The 22,064-nt window shown below is 45.7% G+C and overlaps 1 protein-coding gene across 8 annotated transcripts in view; it reads left to right on the top strand.

Moving 5' to 3' along the window:
* The window catches only part of LOC137529006 (tetratricopeptide repeat protein 16-like), a 417,560-nt gene that overhangs the window by 203,574 nt on the left and 191,922 nt on the right, over positions 1–22,064 (top strand). Inside the window, exon 1 of one of the 8 annotated variants that reach the window (XR_011023551.1) lies at positions 20,072–20,167. The exons of 4 other annotated variants lie outside the window; for them this stretch is intronic. The gene's annotated coding sequence lies outside the window, so the exon portion shown is untranslated. Of the gene's footprint in view, positions 1–20,071; positions 20,280–21,018; positions 21,203–22,064 lie in introns of those variants that run through there. 3 more of the 8 variants (XR_011023549.1, XR_011023548.1, XR_011023550.1) reach the window with 3 other exon arrangements.

The raw sequence follows: 22,064 nt of genomic DNA, 5'->3' as shown, positions 1-22,064 counted from the left end.
TGAAAAAGAGAAAAAATGTCAGACAAAAAGAGTGAGAAAGTTGCAAGGAGAAAGAACAAATAGATGTTATAACAAATCCGGTGCCAAACTCCTCTTCAACATGAAAAACACTTGTCGACCGCCATCTGAAAGAAAACAGAAGAGAGACAACACAAAAAAGAGGTACCAATTTACATGCATTACCACTTACCATAACAGATATAAAATACTACCCATGAAATGCACACAAAGTGACCTGTGAAAAAAGATTGTTTATATATGCATACATATCATACTGAAAAAGAGAGAAAAAAAAATCAAAGAAAAAGAGTAAGAAAGTTGCAAGGAGAAAGAACAAATAGATGTTATAACAAATCCGATGCCAAACTCCTCTTCAACATGAAAAATACTTGTCGACCGCCATCTGAAAGAAAACAGGAGACAACACAAAAAAAGAGATACCAACTTACATGCATTAACACATACAATAACAGATATAAAATACTACCCATGATATGCACACAGTGACCTGTAAATAAAAAGTTCATGCATGCATACTTATTATACTGGAAAAGAGAATAAACAACAATCAAAAAGTGCAAGAAAAATGCAAGGAGACAGAGCAAACACATGGTATGTGATAACAAATCCCATGCCCAACTCTTCATCAACATAAAAAATATTTCTCAAGCTCCATCTGGAAGACAAAAGAGAGACAACACAGAAAAATAGAAAACAACATACATGCATTTACACATAGAATGGAAGATATAAAATATTACACATTGCAAAACTAAAGGATACTACAGGGTGGGCCATTTATATGGATACACCTGATCTATGTATACACCCCATATACAACATCATACCACCAATTTTTTTGTTCCAACAGTCTTGGAGGGATCTATCCAATGTGGGTTAGTGTCAGACCAATAGTGGTGGTTTTGTTTGTTAATTTCACCATTCACATACAATTATGTACCCATATAAATAGCCAAATTAAGGTGTATCCATATAAATGGCCCACCCTGTACTGTGGCCTCCTCCTCCCCAATAGCCACCCTATTCCTCTCCAGATTTATTTTATTTAACAGTTAGTGTGCAAAATCTGCACAGTGAATGTGAAGACACAAATACGCCCAACTGCCACTGCCATAACAATTCACATGCACAACTCTTCTTCACCATGAAAAACAGTTGTCGACCGCCATCTGTAAGAAAACAGAAGAGAGACAACACAAAATAAGAAGTACCAATTTACATGCATTAGCACATACCATAACAGTTATAAAATACTACCCATGAAATGCACACAAAGTGACCTGTGAAAAAAGATTGTTTATATATGCATACATATCATACTGAAAAAGAGAAAAAAAAAAGTCAGACAAAAAGAGTAAGAAAGTTGCAAGGAGAAAGAACAAATAGATGTTATAACAAATCCGATGCCAAACTCCTCTTCACCATGAAAAACACTTGTCGACCGCCATCTGTAAGAAAACAGAAGAGAGACAACACAAAAAAGAGGTACCAATTTACATGCATTACCACATACCATAACAGTTATAAAATACTACCCATGAAATGCACACAAAGTGACCTGTGAAAAAAGATTGTTCATATATGCATACATATCATACTGAAAAAGAGAAAAAATGTCAGACAAAAAGAGTGAGAAAGTTGCCAGGAGAAAAAACAAATAGATGTTATAACAAATCCGATGCCAAACTCCTCTTCAACATGAAAAATACTTGTCAACCGCCATCTGAAAGAAAACAGAAGAGAGACAATACAAAAAAAGAGATACCAACTTACATGCATTAACACATACTATAACAGATATAAAATACTACCCATGAAATGCACACAAAGTGACCTGTAAAAAAAAAAAAGATCATATATGCATACTTATTATACTCAAAAAGAGAATAAAAAACAAACAAAAAGTGCAAGAAAGTTGCAAGGAGACAGTGCAAACACATGATATGTGATAACAAATCCCATGCCCAACTCTTCATCAACATAAAAAATATTTCTCGAGCTCCATCTGGAAGACAAAAGAAGAGAGACAACACAGAAAAAGAGAAAACAGCATACATGCATTTACACATACAATGGAAGATATAAAATATTACACATTGCAAAACTAAAGGATACTACAGGGTGGGCCATTTATATGGATACACCTGATCTATGTATACACCATATTTACAACATCATACCACCAATTTTTTTGTTCCAACAGTCTTGGAGGGATCTATCCAATGTGGGTTAGTGTCAGACCAATAGTGGTGGTTTTGTTTGTTAATTTCACCATTCACATACAATTATGTACCCATATAAATAGCCAAATTAAGGTGTATCCATACAAATGGCCCACCCTGTACTGTGGCCTCCTCCTCCCCAATAGCCACCCTATTCCTCTCCAGATTTATTTTCTTTAACAGTTAGTGTGCAAAATCTGCACAGTGAATGTGAAGACACAAATACGCCCAACTGCCACTGCTATAACAATTCACATGCACAACTCTTCTTCACCATGAAAAACAATTGTCGACCGCCATCTGTAAGAAAACAGAAGAGAGACAACACAAAAAAAGAGGTACCAATTTACATGCATTACCACATACCATAACAGTTATAAAATACTACCCATGAAATGCACACAAAGTGACCTGTGAAAAAAGATTGTTTATATATGCATACATATCATACTGAAAAAGAGAAAAAATGTCAGACAAAAAGAGTAAGAAAGTTGCAAGTAGAAAGAAAAAATACATGTTATAACAAATCCCATTCCACTCTCTTAGGGCTCTTTCACACTAAGACGTTGCATTTGGTGTGACGTTAAGGTCACATAACGTGCACCTAACGCAACGCATGTTAGGTTTGGAGTTGGACGTTACATTGAACTGCGTTATGCGTCTCTTGATGCGTACTTGATGCATACTTTTTGATGCATTATGATCGAATGAAAACGGCGCATGCGGCACATTTTTTAAAAAAAAAAAAAAACATTACTGAGCATGTGCAAACATTCTAATGCAGCTAAATAGGAGTATAATGCACAGCATGCTGCACTTTAATTTAACGTGCAGCGTTATACTCCTATGCAACGTGTGCACTGTGAACAGCACATTGATTTTTCAATGCTGTGAGTTGGGCTGCGTTACAGGCTGCCGTAACGTGGGACTTTAACGTCCCACTGTGAAAGCAGCCTTATTCAACATAAAAATATTTCTCGAGCCCCATCTGTAAGAGAACAGAAGAGAGACAACATAGAAAAAGAGAAAACAACTCATAGGCATTATCACAAACAATGGCAGATATAAAATACTACCCATGAAATGTTTTCTAACACCAAGGCAAACGAGCAAGCATCATTAGGTAATTAATATACCTCTGATTGCCAAAATAGGCTAATACAGGGGAAATAGGTCACCGACCCAAGACAATACACTACAATAAATGCAAGAAAACTACAGATCTCCCCTTATTGCAATATATTAAATCAGCAAATGAGCAAAATACAAACAAGATGTCAAGAAAAATGCAAAAAATTTATTGTGAGCCAACTACAAGATTAAAATCAATTTAAAAACAAGGCAGCCAGACCTGGGCCATAAGCCCCTGAATGATACAATAATTAATATGAGCCCTGCATATAACAATTAGTATAATTGATGCAAGTGGTTAACTCTGGAGTCTCTGCGACAAATGTATAAATCAGTGCCACAAGAAATAGTTTGTCACTTTTATTGTTGAATTTTTGAAATTTTGATGGTGATGATATTAGAAGGGGTGAGGGATTGGTACCCCAACATGCGTATGCATATGAGCGGGTCACTTTATAAGGGGCACTTAAGGATTAGAAGACTTGGAGGCAACCCAGGAAGGATTAATATTATTTTTGAGTTTAACTAATATATTTAGTCCAATCTGATTATTGTTATATGTATGGTATGCAAATACAAGATGGATGAATAGTTCACAGGTAAAATGTTGGAACAGACTTTAACTGTGTGAATAACAATAACAAATAGAAATAGGTATACGAAAGATGATGAATTAAATGTTACATGTAAAGGAGTATGAATATATAAGCTGATGAATTGTAATTGGCCACTGGGAGGGCTCTGAAGCGCAAGGACTACGTGTAGCAATAGACTGGGGGCGGAGATGATGCGTAGCGGTGCGGCTGTGAAGCCGAGGGAGGCGGGGGTGCACGCAACACGGCATGACGTAAGCCGCTTCCAAAGAGTCAGGGGTAGACATGGAGACCTACACGTGATGACGTGACAGAGGAGGGAAGGCGTAGCCTGATCTGGGACGGATAGAATAACCATCCTGACACGCATAGTGGAGCCGCCCGGTGACCGGGAAGGCTGGTTTCGGAGCTGGGACGGCTACCATTGGAGGAAAAAGGTTCCATTTCCGGGTGAGGGGAGGGAGGGGAGGGTTCTCTTATCCAAGCAGGGGGTATTTTAATCAGGCAAGGGTAGGCCGCGCATGCTTCTGAAGAGTCGCCTGGTGCGACGAAACCGGTCAAGCAAGCGTGGCCGACTCTTATCTTTCGTGGGGACAGACGTGGATGTAGAGGGGGAGGTGAAGGAACAGCGCTCCATAGCCAACCCGGCGGCCAACGTTTGGGGTGGAGCCCATAAAAATTCTATGCGATATGACCCCGGAAATGTTTGTAAGTGCAAACTCTTTTTAATAATAAATTTTACGTATGGTTTTACACTATGGGAGCTCTGGTATATGTCTTTTTGAGGTGAAAGGAACCAGCAACAGTAGCAGTCAGTGGTGAGGACGGAAACGCTCGACACGGCAGGGGGTGGCCAAATAACCCCGCAAGCGCTGAGGGCCCATCTAATAGAGGGTCTACTGTAACGGTGAGTGGCCACTGCTTGGGGTGTGGTGGTGGTATCTCACTGAAGCGGAGTATTAGCCTGCCCTGTGAAGGAGAAGTGACGTATACCACTTGGAGTGTGGAAAACTGTATGATTGTGTCCTTGTGCGCAGCCATAATTTGGAATTGACATTTTTGAAACTCTTTGATAGCAGCGCACCACCGAGTCAATATCACCCAATATTAGATATCAGCGCAGTATTTGGTGTTTTATGCTAACTAGGGTGTTAGGCAGTTAGCACGCCTAAAGCTTTTATTGATCGCGCGCAAAGTTTAGCGCTACCCGTACCGCACCGAAAAACGTTGCACCGGGTGGCCTGAAACGTTGTGACGTTTCGGGTGCACCCGGTGTGATGTTTTAGGCGCATCCGGTGCTACGCTTTGTGCACTACGGGCAGCACTAAACTTTGCGCGCTACCTTAGTGCGGGAAACTTTGTGCGCCCTGAAGGGCTTTGGTGCTTTTAGGCGTGCTAACTAAGTTAGCACCCTTTTGTGACTCAAGCCCAAAGAGTGGAAGAAAGTTGAAAGGAGGAAGAACAAATAAATGTTTTAACTGTTCACATGCCCAACTCATCTTTAACTTAAAATATACTTGTTGAACCCCATCTGAAAGAGAATGGAAAAGAGACAACACAGAAATGGACAATCCATCTTATATGTATACATAAATAATGACAGATATAAAATACTACATCCAGTGGGGAACGTAGGCCTGTGCTGTCTGTGCATCCTCACAGGGGTTCCATGTTATGTGGGGCCCATTCAGCTCCATCAGTCAGGCCCAGATCATCCTCTACGTTTGTGTATGTCGGCAGATTGCGTGCTTCTCTGAGGACAGTGAAAGACATGACTATGCACTCTGTAATGTGCTGCAGAAGATGTCAGTGTTATATAAATACATAATTATAGTATGGAAGGACATTAGACCTTGAGTATGGTAGAGGTTAGAACTAGAAATGGCCCGAACCTCCGATTTTAGGTTCGCGAACCTGGTTTGCAAACTTACCCCGAAAGTTCGGTTCGCGTGAACTTTCGCGACCCGCAATAGAGTTCAATGGAGAGGCAAACTTGGAAATTTAGAATAAATTATGGTGGCCAGAAAAATGATGGAAAAGATATTTCAAACGGTCTAAAACCTGGACAGAGACATGGTTGAGTGGGATGCACGTCAAAGTCTCAATAAAAAACCTAGATTTAATACAAACCACTGTTTTAAGGTCAGAAATCTCATTGAATGTTCAATTGCAGGCCTATACTGCTTTACAACATCAGGAAGCGTAATACTCCCTCCTCCCTCTCTCCCTCTCCCGGAGGAGGAGGGTCTTGTCTTCCAGAGAATTGTAGGATTTCAAAAGCCAGCTCACATACATTGGCCGAGAATCAAACCCAGATCTAGTGCTTGGTAAGCAGCTCTCCTCACCGCTGTACCTCCACCAACACTACATGCTGAAGCCAGCCTAGCATGTACTATTATGATATATCCAAGAGAAAAATGAGCTTGCTTAGGGATTTGTAGGCTTTTGAAATCCTACAATTCTCTGAAGGAGGAGGAGGAAGGAGAGAACTGTTGTGGGGTGCAATATAAGGAATAACAATCAGCCAGGAGCAAGCTAAGAAGCCTACAAGAGCCTAACTAAGCTCTCCCTAGCAGAGTCTGTCAGCAGCTGTCCCTTAACTAATTACTGTAGGCAGACAAGGGAGTAAAACGGCTGGAGAACCTTGCCTTTTATAAGGGGGGGGCAGGGGTGGCGCTGCAGGAGTGAGTGTAGTCTGATAGGTGACAATGTGCCTGCTGACTGTGATGTAGAGGGTAAAGTTGACCATTATGGGGGCGAACGGAACCTCCGGGAAAGTTCGCCTTCGCCGGCGAACCACCCAAAGTTCGCCGCGAACTGTTCGGGCCATCCCTAGTTAGAGCATGAGCTCCTTTGAGGACAGTCAGTGACATGATGACTATGCACTCTGTAAAGTGCTGCAGAAGATGTCAGTGTTATTTAAATTCATAATAATAATAATAATAATAATAATATGGTAGGACATTAGACTACTCTGTAAAAGGACTGTGGAAGATAACAGTGCTAAATAATAACAATAAAAGGTTTTTGCCCATTTATATTTTTACAAGTTTTGATCTATGACACTGCTGCATGGGGAGCAGTGATAATTGCTTGTGACCTAGTCAAGTACAAGATATAATGAATAGGTGGAAAATATGTGCGACATTAAAGAGACACTTAGGTCAAGCAAAAAAAAATGAGTTTTACTCACCTGGGGCTTCCACCAGCCCCCTGCAGATGTCCGGTGCCCTCATAGCCTCGCTCCGATCCTCCTGTTCCCGCCGATGGCTACTTCCGGTTTCGGCGACAGGCTGGGAACGTGAGTGATTCTTCACATTCCTGGCCACAATAGCACCCTCTATACTGCTATTGCGGCCTTCCTTGCCGCAATAGCAGTATAGAGGGTGCTATTGTGGCCAGGAACACGAAGAATCACTCGCGTTCCCAGCCTGTCGGCGCCGGTCACCGAAACCGGAAGTAGCCGCTGGCGGGGAAAGGAGGATCGGAGCGAGGCTGCGAGGGCACCAGACAGCTGCAGGGGGCTGATGGAAGCCCCAGGTGAGTAAAACTAATTTTTTTTTGTGTGACTTAATTGACCCTTTAAAGAGACACTGAAGCGAAAAAAAATATGATATAGTAAATTGGTTGTGTACTATGAATAATTACTAGAAGATTAGCAGCAAAGAAAATATTCTCATACTTTTATTTTCAGGTATATAGTGTTTTTTCTAACATTGCAAAATTCTATAATATGTGCAGATTACACAACACTCAGCATTCAAAATAAGTCTTTCAGAGCAGTCTGTGAAGTAATGACCTCTCCTCTGCCAGAGGAAAAGTAAATAGTCCAATAACATTTGAGATAATAAAAGTCAGATAACAGCCCTCTCCAGGACTAACTTAGTCGGAGAGCTTAATAGCTTGTTTGCATAGAGATAACAACTGGAGTTTCTCAACTCTTCCTGTACTGGAAACAATAAGACTGATGTATCGGATCTTAATGTTTTATTTCTTAGCTGTACTACACATACAAATCATAATATCATCATTTTTTTTCGCTTCAGTGTCTCTTTAATACAGTGCTTACAGATTGTAACTTAGGTTCACATACTTTTATGTTATTGAAATTATTTGAATCGACCCATGATCTGTTATGACCACGCCCACTCACATGGGGCCCCCTACATTTATTCTGCACAGGGGCCACTGTTGACTTTGTCCGTCATTGACTAAACATGACATTCCTCCAATGTGATCTGTGTGATCTGAAGAAAAAAGGGTAAGGCTACTGAGGATGGATGGGGAGAGAGAGGTGCTTATTAACAGCCTGTAAGGGCCCAAATTGCTTTTTAAATCGCTAGTGTAATGCAAACAATATGGTAGAGTTCTCACTGTGGCGATTGCCGAAGATTTGCGGTAAACGCAAACGCGACACATGCATCTTTTTGCGATTTTAGAGCTATCATGATTGTAATGTATTTAAAATGTGAATCACAATTGAAAAAATGTACAGTATTAAATGTATGATAATCGCAAAAAAAGCCAGTGTTTTGCTATCCCCAGTGTGAACGGGGCTCAAGGGAGAGTGTAAGGCAGTTTCTAGGCTTCAAGACGGAAGGAGGAATTGCACGGTAGTGAGTCTTGCATTGCATCCAATAGGACATGTGCAAGACGTTTGGAACGCAGGAAAGCCGACGGACGTATGGGTAACTAACCCCCTCTCTCCCAGCCGCACAGCTGAGGCAATTAAGCCTCATTTAAATCACAAATTAGAGTCCTTAGGGACTCGTGAGCTCCATGCCTGGTGAGAGGTATATGGAGGCTGCATATTTATTTCCTTATAAGCAGTACCAGTTGCCTGGTTATCCTGCTGATCCTCTGCCTCTAATCCATTTAGCCATAGACCCTGAACAAGCATGCAGTAGAGATCAGGTGTTTCTGACATAATTGTCAGATCTGACAGCTGCATTAGCTGAATGCTTGTTTCTGATGCAGATTCAGACACTACTGCAGCCATATAGATTAGCAGGGCTGCCAGACAATGTGCATTGTGTAAAAGGAAATAAATATGGCAGCCAGGGGTGCCTCTAGCAATTTTGTTACTCCAGGCGAGAAAACCTGTGGTGCCCCCCCCCCCCCCCATTGCCGTGCCCCCATGAGAATGATCGAAATGCGGCAGCGCTTCACCAGAAAAAAATCTTAATGCCGCAATGATAATTGTAATACAGTTGAGTTTTACCAGAAAATAATCGTAATAAGGCAGCATTTCGCCAGAGAATAATCGTAATGTGGCAATGTCTCACCAGAGAATAATCGTAATGTGGCAATGTCTCACCAGAGAATAACCGTAATGTGGCAATGTTTCACCAGAGAATAACCGTAACGTGGTAATGTCTCACCAGAGAATAATCGTAATGTGGTAATGTCTCACCAGAGAATAATCGTAATGTGGTAATGTCTCACCAGAGAATAATCGTAATGTGGCAATGTCTCACCAGAGAATAATCGTAATGTGGTAATGTCTCACCAGAGAATAATCGTAATGTGGTAATGTCTCACCAGAGAATAAACGTAATGTGGCAATGTCTCACCAGAGAATAACCGTAATGTGGTAATGTCTCACCAGAGAATAATCGTAAAGTGGCAATGTCTCACCAGAGAATAACCGTAATGTGGCAATGTCTCACCAGAGAATAATCGTAATGTGGCAATGTCTCACCAGAGAATAACCGTAACGTTGTAATGTCTCACCAGAGAATAATCGTAATGTGGTAATGTCTCACCAGAGAATAATCGTAATGTGGTAATGTCTCACCAGAGAATAATCGTAATGTGGCAATGTCTCACCAGAGAATAACCGTAATGTGGCAATGTCTCACCAGAGAATAATCGGCAATGTCTCACCAGAGAATAATCATAATGTGGCAATGTCTCACCAGAGAATAATTGTAGGAGGGAGGGAGAGAGAGGATGGAGCATATGGGAACCATATGTCCTGCAGGATAATCACAGGGAAGTCAGACAGAAACTTTTCAGAAAAACACACACACACACACACTTCTCCCTCCTCTGTAGTGAAAGGAGCAGAGATAGGATCAGAAGCACTGCAGATACCTCATACAGTGCTTCCGATCCTGTCTCTGCTCCTGTCACTACAGAGGGGGGAGGGGGGGGTCACTAGAGCTGTGTGTGTCTGAAGATGTGAAGAAGACCAGGCCTGCCTGACACATGTGTTAATGACGATCCTCTCTAGTAGAGTCTCTACTCACAGTTCAGTTCAGCTCCACTTTAGGTCAGATAACGCTGGCTGCTGTGCTGTGAACACTCCTTCCATCCAGTCCCACTGACTGTCTCTCTCCTGTGAGGCTGCGCTGAGGCTGGCTGCCAGTCAGTGCCTGAGTAACAGACATACGCTACTGAGGCTTCCCTGGAGGTCCTTCTGCCGCCTGGACGAGTGCCTTTGCATGGGGAGACGCAGCCACATGTCTGGGGGGAAGCTGCCATGCAGGGCCAAGGGGCAGGATGGGGGCCCAGTCTGGACAGCAGGAGCCAAAATGTGGTGACTCCTGGTTGACTGGCAGGGGGCGGAGTTAGAGGCGGCACCGCACGAGGTAAACATTGTACCCGTGCGGCTGCTGCTATGGAGAAGGGGCCGGACTAGAGGAGGAGTTTGAAGAGCAGTGTTGAACACTGCTTGTATTGGCCAGGAGCAGGACAGGGCGTGTGTAATGGCGGCTTGCTGGCTCAGGCACCGGAGACGGAGAGCACGTGGTGCCAGCCAGTAAATAAATAAACATAACGAAGGTTCTGCACAGTAGTAGCGGCGGGTGGCTGCGGTCCTGCTGCAGCGCCTTCCCCCACGATGCCGCCTCAGGCCAATGCTTGTACTGCCTATGCCTTAAGGCGCCCCTGATGGCAGCATCCATTAACCTCTCACTACAGTTGTCCTTTAAGTTTCCTGGGGCTTGTACCAGTTTCCTGCAGGAGACAGACCGATGCTCCGGTCCCCCGCAGCGCCCTCCTTTCGTTCTAATGCGCTGCCCTGGTTCGTGGGCTTTCTAAGCGTGCTCCCATGGACGAGAGCGCTCTGCATATGTGCAATATGAAAAACGATGTACTGCACATGCAGAATGCTGTGGCCAGCGTTTTGCGATTTTGTGAGTGATTTGTATTTTAGCTCTTACCTGCGCGTTATTTTTTTTTTTCACAGTGCTTTTCTAAGCGCTTTTGCAGAGAGATTTGTATTTTCACTTTCTGACTCAAGTCAGGAAATGAACTCTGGATCTGGAAAATAATAAATACAATGTATTTATTCTTAAAAGCGCTCGGGAAATCACCATACAAAGCGTATTTTCAAGCGCTTTGCGATTCCCTATACCTTCCATTGAGGCAAATCGCCCCAAAAATGGTACAGGCAGCGCTTTGGTGAGCAGATTGGAATCGAACTGCTCATTTGTGAACACTCTCATAGGGAATCATTGCACAAAAGCTTTTAGGGGGATTTTGAAAATCACTGGCGCTTAAAATATCCCAAACGCGCCCAAGCTATTAAAGTGAAACTTTTTTTTTTTCAGCTTTCAGTTCCACTTTGCAGGGAACCTTATCTCAAAATAGTTTAACTTACCTGAGGCTTTTACCAGCCCCCTGCAGCCAACCTGTGCTCCAGTCCCCTGAAGCAGCTAAGTTTCGTGCACCTGCGCGGCCCTGGCTGCGCGCATCTACGCTCTCGCTCACATCGCTGTCCTGCGCATGCGAAATAAGAGAAATCAGGGTCAGCAACGTGAGCGAGAATGCGTTTCTAGGGCCGTGCAGGCGCAGTGGCTCAGGTGACTGCAGTGGGCTGGTAATAGTCCCAGGTTACTGAAAATCCTTCTTCTTTTTTTTCTCCTTCATTTGAGTTAAAGGGCAACTAAAGCAAGAGTGATATGGAGGCTGACATATTTATTTCCTTTTTATCAATGCACATTGGCAGGCTTCTCGCTGATCCTCTGCCTCTACTACTTTTAGCCATAGACCCTGAAAAATCATGCAGCAGATCTAGTGTTTCTGACATTATTGTCAGATCTGACAAGTTTAGCTGCATGCTTGTTTCTGGTGTGATTCAGACACTTCAGCAGCCAAATGGATCAGCAGGGCTGCCAGGCAATGTGTATTGTTTAAAGGGAAATAAATATGACAGCATCCATATTCTTGTTACTTCAGTTCCCCTTTAAGGTTCCCTTTAACTGACTCCTCCAGGTACGCAGCCTGCTGCACATATGCAAAGGACTGTGAAGGCGGGGCTTAACACAGACGGGGTGGGGTTTATCATGGCCAAATGGGGGGCAGGAATGCTTTTCGATTTGGAGGCGGGGCTTTGCAGCAGCCGGAAGGGAACAGTTTGGCCAATGTCTGGCCCTGGAAAAGTCTCTGAACACGTATTATTGCTACCAAAAAGAATTTACATCAGTTTTTTTAAGTAATATCAGCCCAGGATGAGCGTCAATTCCCTAAGGTGTTATAGAATTATTGAATGTTTTATCGCTAAAACATTTGATAAATATATAACACCTTAGTGAATTCAAAATTAGATTTTACCCATGAGGTCAATTATCAAACGTTTGATAAAGTGTTTGATAAAGCTTAGTGAATTGAGGCCAATGTGTTTTAGGGGATGTTATAGGTCGCATAACGTGCCCCTAAAGCAACGCCTGGTGGTGTTGGAGAAGGACGCCAGAGTGAGCTGCGTTATGCAGCTCTTTGTGCGCACTGTGCAGTATAGACTGCATAGACCACGTGATAGTTCCGATCACGTGGTCTCCGTGGTGCTGATTGGCTGGCGGGACCACGTGATGCGGAGTGTTCCACTCCGCATCACGTGGTCCCACCAGCCAATCAGCGGCCGCTCCAGGAAGACAACACTGCAAGTGCAGTGAATATTAAAGAGGCACTTAAGTCACAAAAAAAAAAAAGAGTTTTACTCACCAGGGGCTTCCCTCAGCCCCCTGTAGGTGATTGGTGCTCTCGCCGTGTCTCTCCGATCCTCCCGTCTCCGCCGGCGGCTACTTCCGGTTTCGCTGTCAGGACCTGACAGGCTGGGAACGCAAGTGATTCTTTGCGTTCCCAGCCATAATACCACAAGGAAGGCCACAATAGCAGTATAGGGGGGCGATATTGTGGCTGGGAACGCGAAGAATCACTCGCGTTCCCAGCCTGTGGGGTCCTGACGGCAAAACCGGAAGTAGCCGCCGGCGGAGACGGGAGGATCGGAGAGACACGGCGAGGGCACCAATCAGCTACAGGGGGCTGAGGGAAGCCCCAGGTGAGTAAAACTCATTTTTTTGGGTGACTTAAGGTTCACTTTAAGTAGCCATGTGGCTGGCTACATTAGCGGACTCTCCCCGCCTCCTCTCCGGCAGCAAAATATAAAAAAGGCCATTACTGAGCATGTGCACACAGTCAATAACGTACAGCATGCTGCACTTTCCAATAACGTGCAGCGTTACAATGTAACGCAACGTGGGCACTGTGAACAGCCCATTGATTTTTCATTGCTGTGCGTTACTCTGCTCTAACGTCGGACTTTAACGTCTCACTGTGAAAGCAGCCTAAAGGACATAACTAAGCAGCGCTAGTCTTCTAGCATTTTGTTAACTACACCTCCTATGTTACGCCACCCGTCACACGCACGGAGACATGAGGCTTGAAGCTGGCGGATACACCACCGATCGGGTCACACAAGATCCTGCTGCGCCCTCCTGTGTAGCTCCACCCGCATATTACAATAATGCCATAGCACAGATACAGTGCTAGCGAAGACATAAAGGGCACACCGACTCCGGGAAGCGGTCACGCTAATAGCAGCGTAAGTTAATTCAGGCGCGGCTATATGCAATTATCTACTACGCCTTCTTTTCACGGCCCAGACTGCATAATATGGGGTAAAGGCTATGCCTGTAATCACCATGTCATCTGCGGCTATTTGTTATAGCCCGGCTATTTTGAACCGCAATTCACCTCATTTTAATATTGCTGCTGTTCTACAACTAATATATATATATCTCTATATCTCTATCTATCTTTAGAATTAAGATAGGTATGGGAAAGGAAGTATGGTGAGCGACACATCGAGGACATTGATAACGTAGTGTGCGCTCATAGCAGGGATCAGGCATAGCTTATATGATTGAGCACAGGGTTCTGTATGAGAGTATTGTTAAATTTAAAGGTTTACTGTAGGGGGGTTGGGGGAAAATTAGTTGAACTTACCTGGGACTTCTAATGGTCCCCCGCAGACATCCTGTGCCCGCGCAGCCACTCACCGATGCTCCGGCCCCGCCTCCGGTTCACTTCTGGAATTTCAGACTTCAAAGTCTGAAAACCACTGCACCTGTGTTGCTGTGTCCTCGCTCCCGCTGATGTCACCAGGAGCGTACTGCTCAGGCACAGACCATACTGGGCCTGCGCAGTATGCTCCTGGTGACGTTAGCGAGAGCGAGGACACGGCAACGCAGGCGCAGTGGTTTTCAGACTTGAAAGTCTGAAATTCCAGAAGTGAACCGGAGGCGGGGCCAGAGCATCGATGAGTGGCTGCGCGGGCACAGGATGTCTGCGGGGGGCTATTAGAAGTCCCGGGTAACTTCAACTCATTTTCCCCGACCCCTACAGTATTCCTTTAAAAAAAAAAATCTGTATTAAAGACTGAAATTTTACGAACAAACGGCTTTTTGTTGAATATACCTACCAATTACAATTCAGCATGCTCCTGCTGGTTTATCACTTTATGTTGTCTCATAGCTGATAGACGTTGCTCTCATTAATAGCACTTATTTCCCAACGACTAACACCTGTGTCATTATTTAGTGTTGTATTTATATATACAAAATTAAAGGGAACCTAAACTAAGAGGGATATGGATGTTTCCTTTTAAACAATACCAGTTGCCTGGCAGTCCTGCTGACCTCTGTGGCTGCAGTAGTGGCTGAATCACACACCTGAAACAAGCATGCAGCTAATCCAGTCTGACTTCAGTCAGAGCACCTGATCTGCATGCTTGTTGAGGGACTGTGGCTAAAAATATTAGAGACACAGGGTCAGCAGGAGAGTCAGGCAACTGGTATTATTTTTAAAAAGGAAAAATCCATATCCTTTTCAGTTTAGGTTCCCTTTAAATAATGATAGACTGGTAATATCCGTTGAAAAGTAAGGCCTATTAATGTGAGCGTCCGTTGAAAAGTAAGGCCTATTTATGTGAGCGTCCGTTGAAAAGTAAGGCCTATTAATGTGAGCGTCCGTTGAAAAGTAAGGCCTATTAATGTGAGCGTCCGTTGAAAAGTAAGGGCTATTAATGTGAGCGCAGTCTATGAGCTAGGAGACAACTTAAAACGGCATATAACTAGATAATATGGCTACCTATACTGGAGGCACCTACCTAGCTAAACTATGGGGCAACTATATTGGTGGTACCTACTCAGCTAACCTTAACCAGGGGCAACTATACTGGCTACATATACTGGATACACCTACCTAGCTAACCTATACTGGGGAAAGTATACTGGCTACCTATACTTGAGGCACCTACCTAGCTAACCTATACTGTGGGCAACTATACCAGCTACCTATACCGAAGGCACCTACCTGGCTAAACTATACTGGGGGCATTGTGAATTTAGTGCTAAAGCTTCGTTTAAAGAAAATCGTTGATAAATCAATCACAATTTTTAAGAGGAAAATCGTAATTTACATTTTTTCTAAAATCGTGCAGCCCTCATTGCAGTGCGACTTTCTGCAGTACAACGTGTCTGTAAAGTCGCACTGCATCACCCCACTGTGGATGTAGCCTAAGGAGACTCAGGCCTCTTGCACACTACATGTGATTGCAAATCGAAATCGAGACTCGGATTTGTAGTGTGCCGGGGGCCTCAGGGACAATTGAGGAAGAGGCATCAGAGGGGTGTTCTTTGGGACACCAAGCTGGTCAGAAAAGACCAGGGCCGGCCTTCACAACACCCTGAGAGAAACTTGATTTGGTTCCCCCCCTTCACACACTTGCACTGGGCCATTAAAAGATATAGACAAATAAGCAACAAGTGAGCACATTGGGGCATATTCACTAAACAGAGGTAAAAAAGCCATGTGTATAAAGTGCATGGGAATTCTATCATTACTAAGGGCCCTGTCACACTGGAGAGAGTTTTGTGGGTCATTTTCCTTTTAAAAAAAAATGCTTCAATTGACTTGCATTAAAATCGCTGTAAAATAGCTGAGATTGTAATTTTTTTTAAACAAAATTTTGATTGCTGCAATAAAGTCAAAGGAAGCATGTTTTTTTTGTTTTTAAACAAAACAAAAACAACCTATAAAAATGATCACTGGTGTAACGGGGTCCTTACAGCAGTTGGGTAATAGCACATGTCACACTAGCAGCATTCACTTTACTTAGATAACGCAGGCTACGATAATATGCAACTGGCATAAGTAGCGCTGCCTGAGCACAGCAATTTTAACATTACTTTTTTTAAATCTCCCACCCCCCTCTGCTTATCATAGCCACCCATCCCCCGATGGCTAATCTTAACCATTTAACAATTGCAGGAAAAAAAAACATTGGCATTGCAGGGAGCCCCAGTACCAGATATTTAAAGGGTGCCCACATTTTCCCTCAATGCCGATATTTGAATGGATGTCTGGCGGTGCCCAAATTCCCCATCCAAGCACCCCATATAGGTCACCATAAAGCCCTGTATATGTGAAAATAGAGCCCCCCTCCCCCAATACAGAGCAAAGTGGAGGGATGAATTAATTCACCTTTCCAGGTTCCCAGCCAGCTGCACACAAGCATATGACTGTTGAGGCGGGGCTTAGTGCGTGTAGGGGTGGGGCTTATCGCAGCAGCCCGTGCGCCCCTTCGGAGGAGAACATTATAGCGCCCTAAGCAGCAATTCAGGGCAAAGATCTGCCCTAGAAACGACGCTGATTGGTTAATGTATAATTGCTACCAAGTGGCATTCATGGCAGTTATTTATTTTTTTTTTTTAATAATTTATCAGCCCAGAATGGGCATCAGAACTCAAGAAATCTATTTACGTCGCAGTCATTCTATCTTACGGTGTCATTTTTACTACTGGCCGCTAGGGGGAGCTCCGGGTCTTTACTATTAGGACAGCCGCTCTCTATAACTGCGTGTTCCTGGAGCTGATGCCGGTGCGTGTCGGGCTATCGCGGATACAGAGAGAGGCCGCGCGTCTGTCTCCGCCCACTCCATCTGTGAGGTCGGGCTGTCTGCAGGAAGGATGTATTGTGACGCACATGGGCCGCTCGTGTACCGCTGAGGATGGCAGTGACACATGACCACTGCTATTGCTGAGCCATGCTGATAGGGAAATAAAGCCCTAGTCCCAGCCTGTCACCACCAGTAGCCACTCTGCACTGCCTTTATTATTGCTGCAGACACAGCTACCTGGAGGATGGAGGTGACCTGCAACTGGGAAATGTGAGGGAGCGTGTGCCGTGTGAGCTGCGCTGTGTACGCTGATGTGCGGTGTACTGCTGGGCTGTGGGCTCTGGCATTGCGCACATCACACTCCATCACAGAGAAAGGGTTTAGTGTCTTAGTGTTGTACGCAGGGCTGTGGAGTCGGTACAAAAATCTTCCGACTCCTCAGTTTATGAAACTCCGGGTACCCAAAATGGCTCAGACTCCTTAGTCTACTACTTCAGTGCTGTGGATTTTGTACAAAAATCATCCGACTCTCGACTCCGACTCCTCAGTTTATGAAATAAACGACTCCAGCTCCGACTCCGGGTGACCAAAATTACTCCGACTCCTCGACTCTGACTCCAACTCCGATTCCACAGCCCTGGTTGTACGGATCATGAACGATTCGGATCTTTGATCCGGGTCTTTTTTGTGAGTTGAATCATCCGGATCATCAAAAGAAACGATTCGGTTCACAAAGGGGGTGGAGCCAGGAGCGGCACGCCCCCCTCTCAGCGGGCAGGGGGGTCCTGGAAGCAGAGCAGAGATGGATCGCTCAGTTGGAGGGGAGCCAGCCTTGCAGGGACAGGTAGATGAGAGAGGGGACATGGGTGCCACTGCCAGATATGTGTGGAGCACACCTACTGGCTGCAATGTGCTGCTAATTTTAGGCTGTCTGTTCCGTAGTGCTGCATAGTGAACAAATGGGAAACTTTTGGCTCAGAAGCACAGCTCAGTAACTCTGCAGACAGCATGCTGGGCTACAATGACAGGGCAGGCACTGTGATTGCAGTGCAATATGATCCTCCTGCACTCGGCTCTAAACAGCTGCACTTCACTTCTCCCTAAATATATGATGCGTGTTCAGGTGAGAAAAGGGGAATGTTTTCTTTCACTGTGAGACGTTTGCATTCAGAGTATACAGATGAACATATAGGTGAAATATTTTTAAAGCATATGATTGCAACATGTGGGTAATGTGTGCAAAAAAACATTTCTGCTCTCTGCTCACCCCTCTTCCCCACCTCCTCCCTTCTCTGTCCACCCCCACTCCCCTTCTCTGTTCACTGCAGGGAAAGTCCTGTCCTGCTAGTCATTTCACCCCCAGAATGTTTCCCTAGTAAAATGATTATACGATTCGGTTCAAAGATCCAGATCTTTTCAATAATCTGATTCGAATCATCCGAATCATTAAAAAGATCCAGACTTCCCATTCTCCAGGCTCCCAGCTCGCTGCGCGCGGACAAGCTTATGGCTGTGGGGCGGAGCTTAACACATGTTAGAGGTGGGGCTTAGCGCGCATAGAGATGGGGCTTTCTCGGTATCCCGTGCACCCTTTTGCAAGGAAACATTATTATTATTTATTTTATTTAAAAAGCACCAACATATTACGCAGCGCTGGACAATAAATATATACAACGATACAAGGATGACAGACATAACAAGGTTATACAATATAGAACATACCTCCCAACATTTTAAATCTAGGAATCGGGACACCTAGGCCACACCCCTAAGCACGACCCCCTCCCGGCACACCTACCATTTATCTCCCCCATATATGATGAGGAGGAGAGTGTCCGTGGGTGGGTGGGTGAGGGTGTCCGTGGGTGGGTGGGTGAGGAAGAGGGTGCCAATGCAAGAAAAAAATTATCGAGGCGCCAGCCGCAGGTAAATGGGATGCGGGACACGTGCATCCCATTACTACCTCCCTCCCTCCCTTGGAATCTGCCCCCTCCTGTGTCTCCCCCCTGTTTGCAGAGTGCGCAGCCAAGCGGAGCGGGCTGTCAGCTTACCGGTATCCATGGACGCGTACCACCATCTGGCTTCCTGCGACGTCACAGGAAGCAGATTGAAGCCGGAGTCGGTATGCGTCCATGGATACCGGTAAGCTGACAGCCCGCTCCGCTTAGCTGCGCACTCTGCAAACAGGGGGGAGACACAGGGGGGGGGGGGGCAGATTCCAAGGGAGGGAGGGAGGGAGGTAGTAATGGGATGCACGCGTCCTGCATCCCATTTACCCGCGGCTGGCGTCTCGATCATTTTTTTACACCCTCACTGCCCACTGCTGCCCGGGACTTGGGGGGCTCATACCGTGATAGCGGGAGAGCCCCCCAAAATCGTGACAGTCCCGACGAAAACGGGACGGTTGGGCCCTATGTATAGAACAAAGTTATACATGCAAATTGTACAAAATAAATGATCATGCAATATAGGCTGGTTAGGTAGGCCCAGTAATACAAGTACAGGCTGTCATAGGACAGGAGTACATGATCCTGTAGATTACACTAGGGAATGGAGGACCCTGCCAGAGGCTTACAATCTAAAGGGTGGGGTGGAAACACTAGGTGGGGTTGTTAAATATTTAGTAGAGAGTTACTGTGTGGTAGGAGGTGGCCTAAGCAGCAATTCAGGGCAAAGATCTGCCCTAGAAAACACGCTGATTGGTTAATGTATAATTGCTATTAAGTGGCCTTCACGGCAGTATATCATTTGTCAGCCAAGGATAAACATCATTCAGAACTCTACGAGTTCCGACTCTCATAAATCTCCATACATCGCATCTATTTTCCCTTACAGTGTCACTTCTACTACCGGCCGCTAGGGGGAGCTCCGGGTCTCTACTATCAGGACTGACGCTCTCTGTAGTGCTTGTTCCTGGAGCTTCTGCCGCGGCATGACGGGCCTGAGAGCTCCTGGCTATCGGGGATACAGAGAGATGCCACACGTCTGTCTCCGTCGCTGCTCTCTCTGCGAGGACGGTGTGTCATTATGACGTCATAGCAGCTATTGTGACGCACGCGGACCTCTCGTGTACCGCTGAGGATGGCACCTGCAGTGCCACGTGACCTCTGCTATTGCTGTGCCATGCTGGTAGGGAAATGAATCCCTAGTCCCAGCCTGTCACCACCACTAGACTCTGCACTGCCCTTATTATTGCTGCAGACACAGCTACCTGGAGGGTGGAGGTGACGTGCAACTGGGAAATGTGAGGGAGCGTGCGCTGTGTATGCTGATGTGCGGTGTATGCTGAGACTGGGCTCTGGTGGTCTTGCCCACATCACACTCCCATCACAGCAAAAGGGCTCACTTCATTCTCCTCTCCAGGCTCTCAGCCCGCTCCGCGCACAAGCATATGACCTTAGGGGGGGGGAGGGGGAGGTTAACGAATGTTAGAGGTGGGGATTAGCGCGCGTAGGGGATGGGGCTTTTCGCGGTATCCCGTGTGCCCTCTTCGAGGGTAACATTAAAGTGCCCTAAGCAGCAATTCAGGGCAAAGATCTCCCCTAGAAAAGATGGTGTTTGGGCAATTCTGTTTTGTTTGTTTTTCTTTACAGTCTACATCATTTATCAGCCCAGAACGAGCATCAGAACTCTACATCTATTTTACCTTATATGGTGTCATTTGTACTACCGGCCGCTAGGGGGAGCCTCGGGTCTTTACTATCAGGACAGCCGCTCTATGTATTCTGCTTCTTGCCGGTGTATGTCGAGCCTGAGAGAGTTCCTGGCTATCGGAGATGCAGAGAGAGAAGCTACACGTCTGTCTCCGTCGCTGTCGCCGCTCTGTCTGCGCGGGGCGGTGTATGACGTCATGGCAGCTATTGTGACTCACGCGGGCCACTCGTGTACCGCTGAGGATGGCACCTGCAGTGCCACGTGACCTCTGCTATTGCTGTGTCATGCTGGTAGGGAAATGAAGCCCAAGGCCCAACCTGTCACCAACACTAGACTCTCTGCACTGCCTTTATTATTATTGCTACCTGGAGGATGGAGGTGACGTGCAACTGGGAAATGTGAGGGAGTGTATGCTGCATTGCTGTGTATGCTGCGATGTGTGAGCTGTGTATGCCGTGCCTGTGATCCAACATTTCACCATAAATTGTGAAAATAGCACACAAAGGAGTTGTCAGCCAAAATGTAAAAAATTAGGTTAACTTACCTGGGGCTTTCTCCAGCCCCTTGCAGCCGACTGTCCCATGTTGAACGTTCCGCTCTCTGCCGCCGTCCCGGGTTCTCCGCACGGTGCGGAGGCCCGCGGTCTGCCTTTTTGTGTGAAGCGCCGCTGTCAATCATGGCCACATGGTCCGCGGCGCACTGGGCAGGTGCAGTAATTTTGCGCAGTGTGCTGCGGACCACGTGGGCTTCGTTTGCAAGCGGCGGTTCACGCAGGCGCAGTAAGGCCGACCCCGCGGTCAGCTCTTGCACCGTCCGTGGAGCCCGGGACATCAGGCGGAGTGGTCGGTGTGGGACAGTCGGCTGCAAGGGGCTGGAGAAAGCCCCAGGTGAGTAAACCTCATTTTAAAATATTTGGCTGATGATTCCTTTAAAGTGTTGCTGATGCAGGAAAAAAGAAAGTTAAACTTACCCGGGGCTTCTATCAGCCCCCTGCAGTCATCCTGTGCCCTCGCCGGTACTCAAGGATTCTCTGGTCCTTCTCCGTGGCCCTGTTTTGACTCTGCCAACTGAGCCATTCGATGGCCACTGCACCTGCGCAGCCCTGGCCAATGCACATCCTCGGCACTCCCGTCAGCATTCTGTGCAGGCACAGTACGAGGAAATCTCTATTGCGCCTGCACAGGACGCTCCCGGCAACAAGAGCACGTACAAGGATGAGTGGCCATAGACTGGCAAGATGCAAACCCAGCCGTGGCAGGG

The sequence above is a fragment of the Hyperolius riggenbachi genome, chromosome 8 (assembly GCF_040937935.1).
Source record: "Hyperolius riggenbachi isolate aHypRig1 chromosome 8, aHypRig1.pri, whole genome shotgun sequence".
Classification (NCBI taxonomy): Eukaryota; Metazoa; Chordata; class Amphibia; order Anura; family Hyperoliidae; genus Hyperolius; species Hyperolius riggenbachi.
Note: the sequence above shows the minus strand (reverse complement) of the source record. Positions and strands in the feature narration are given on the sequence as shown.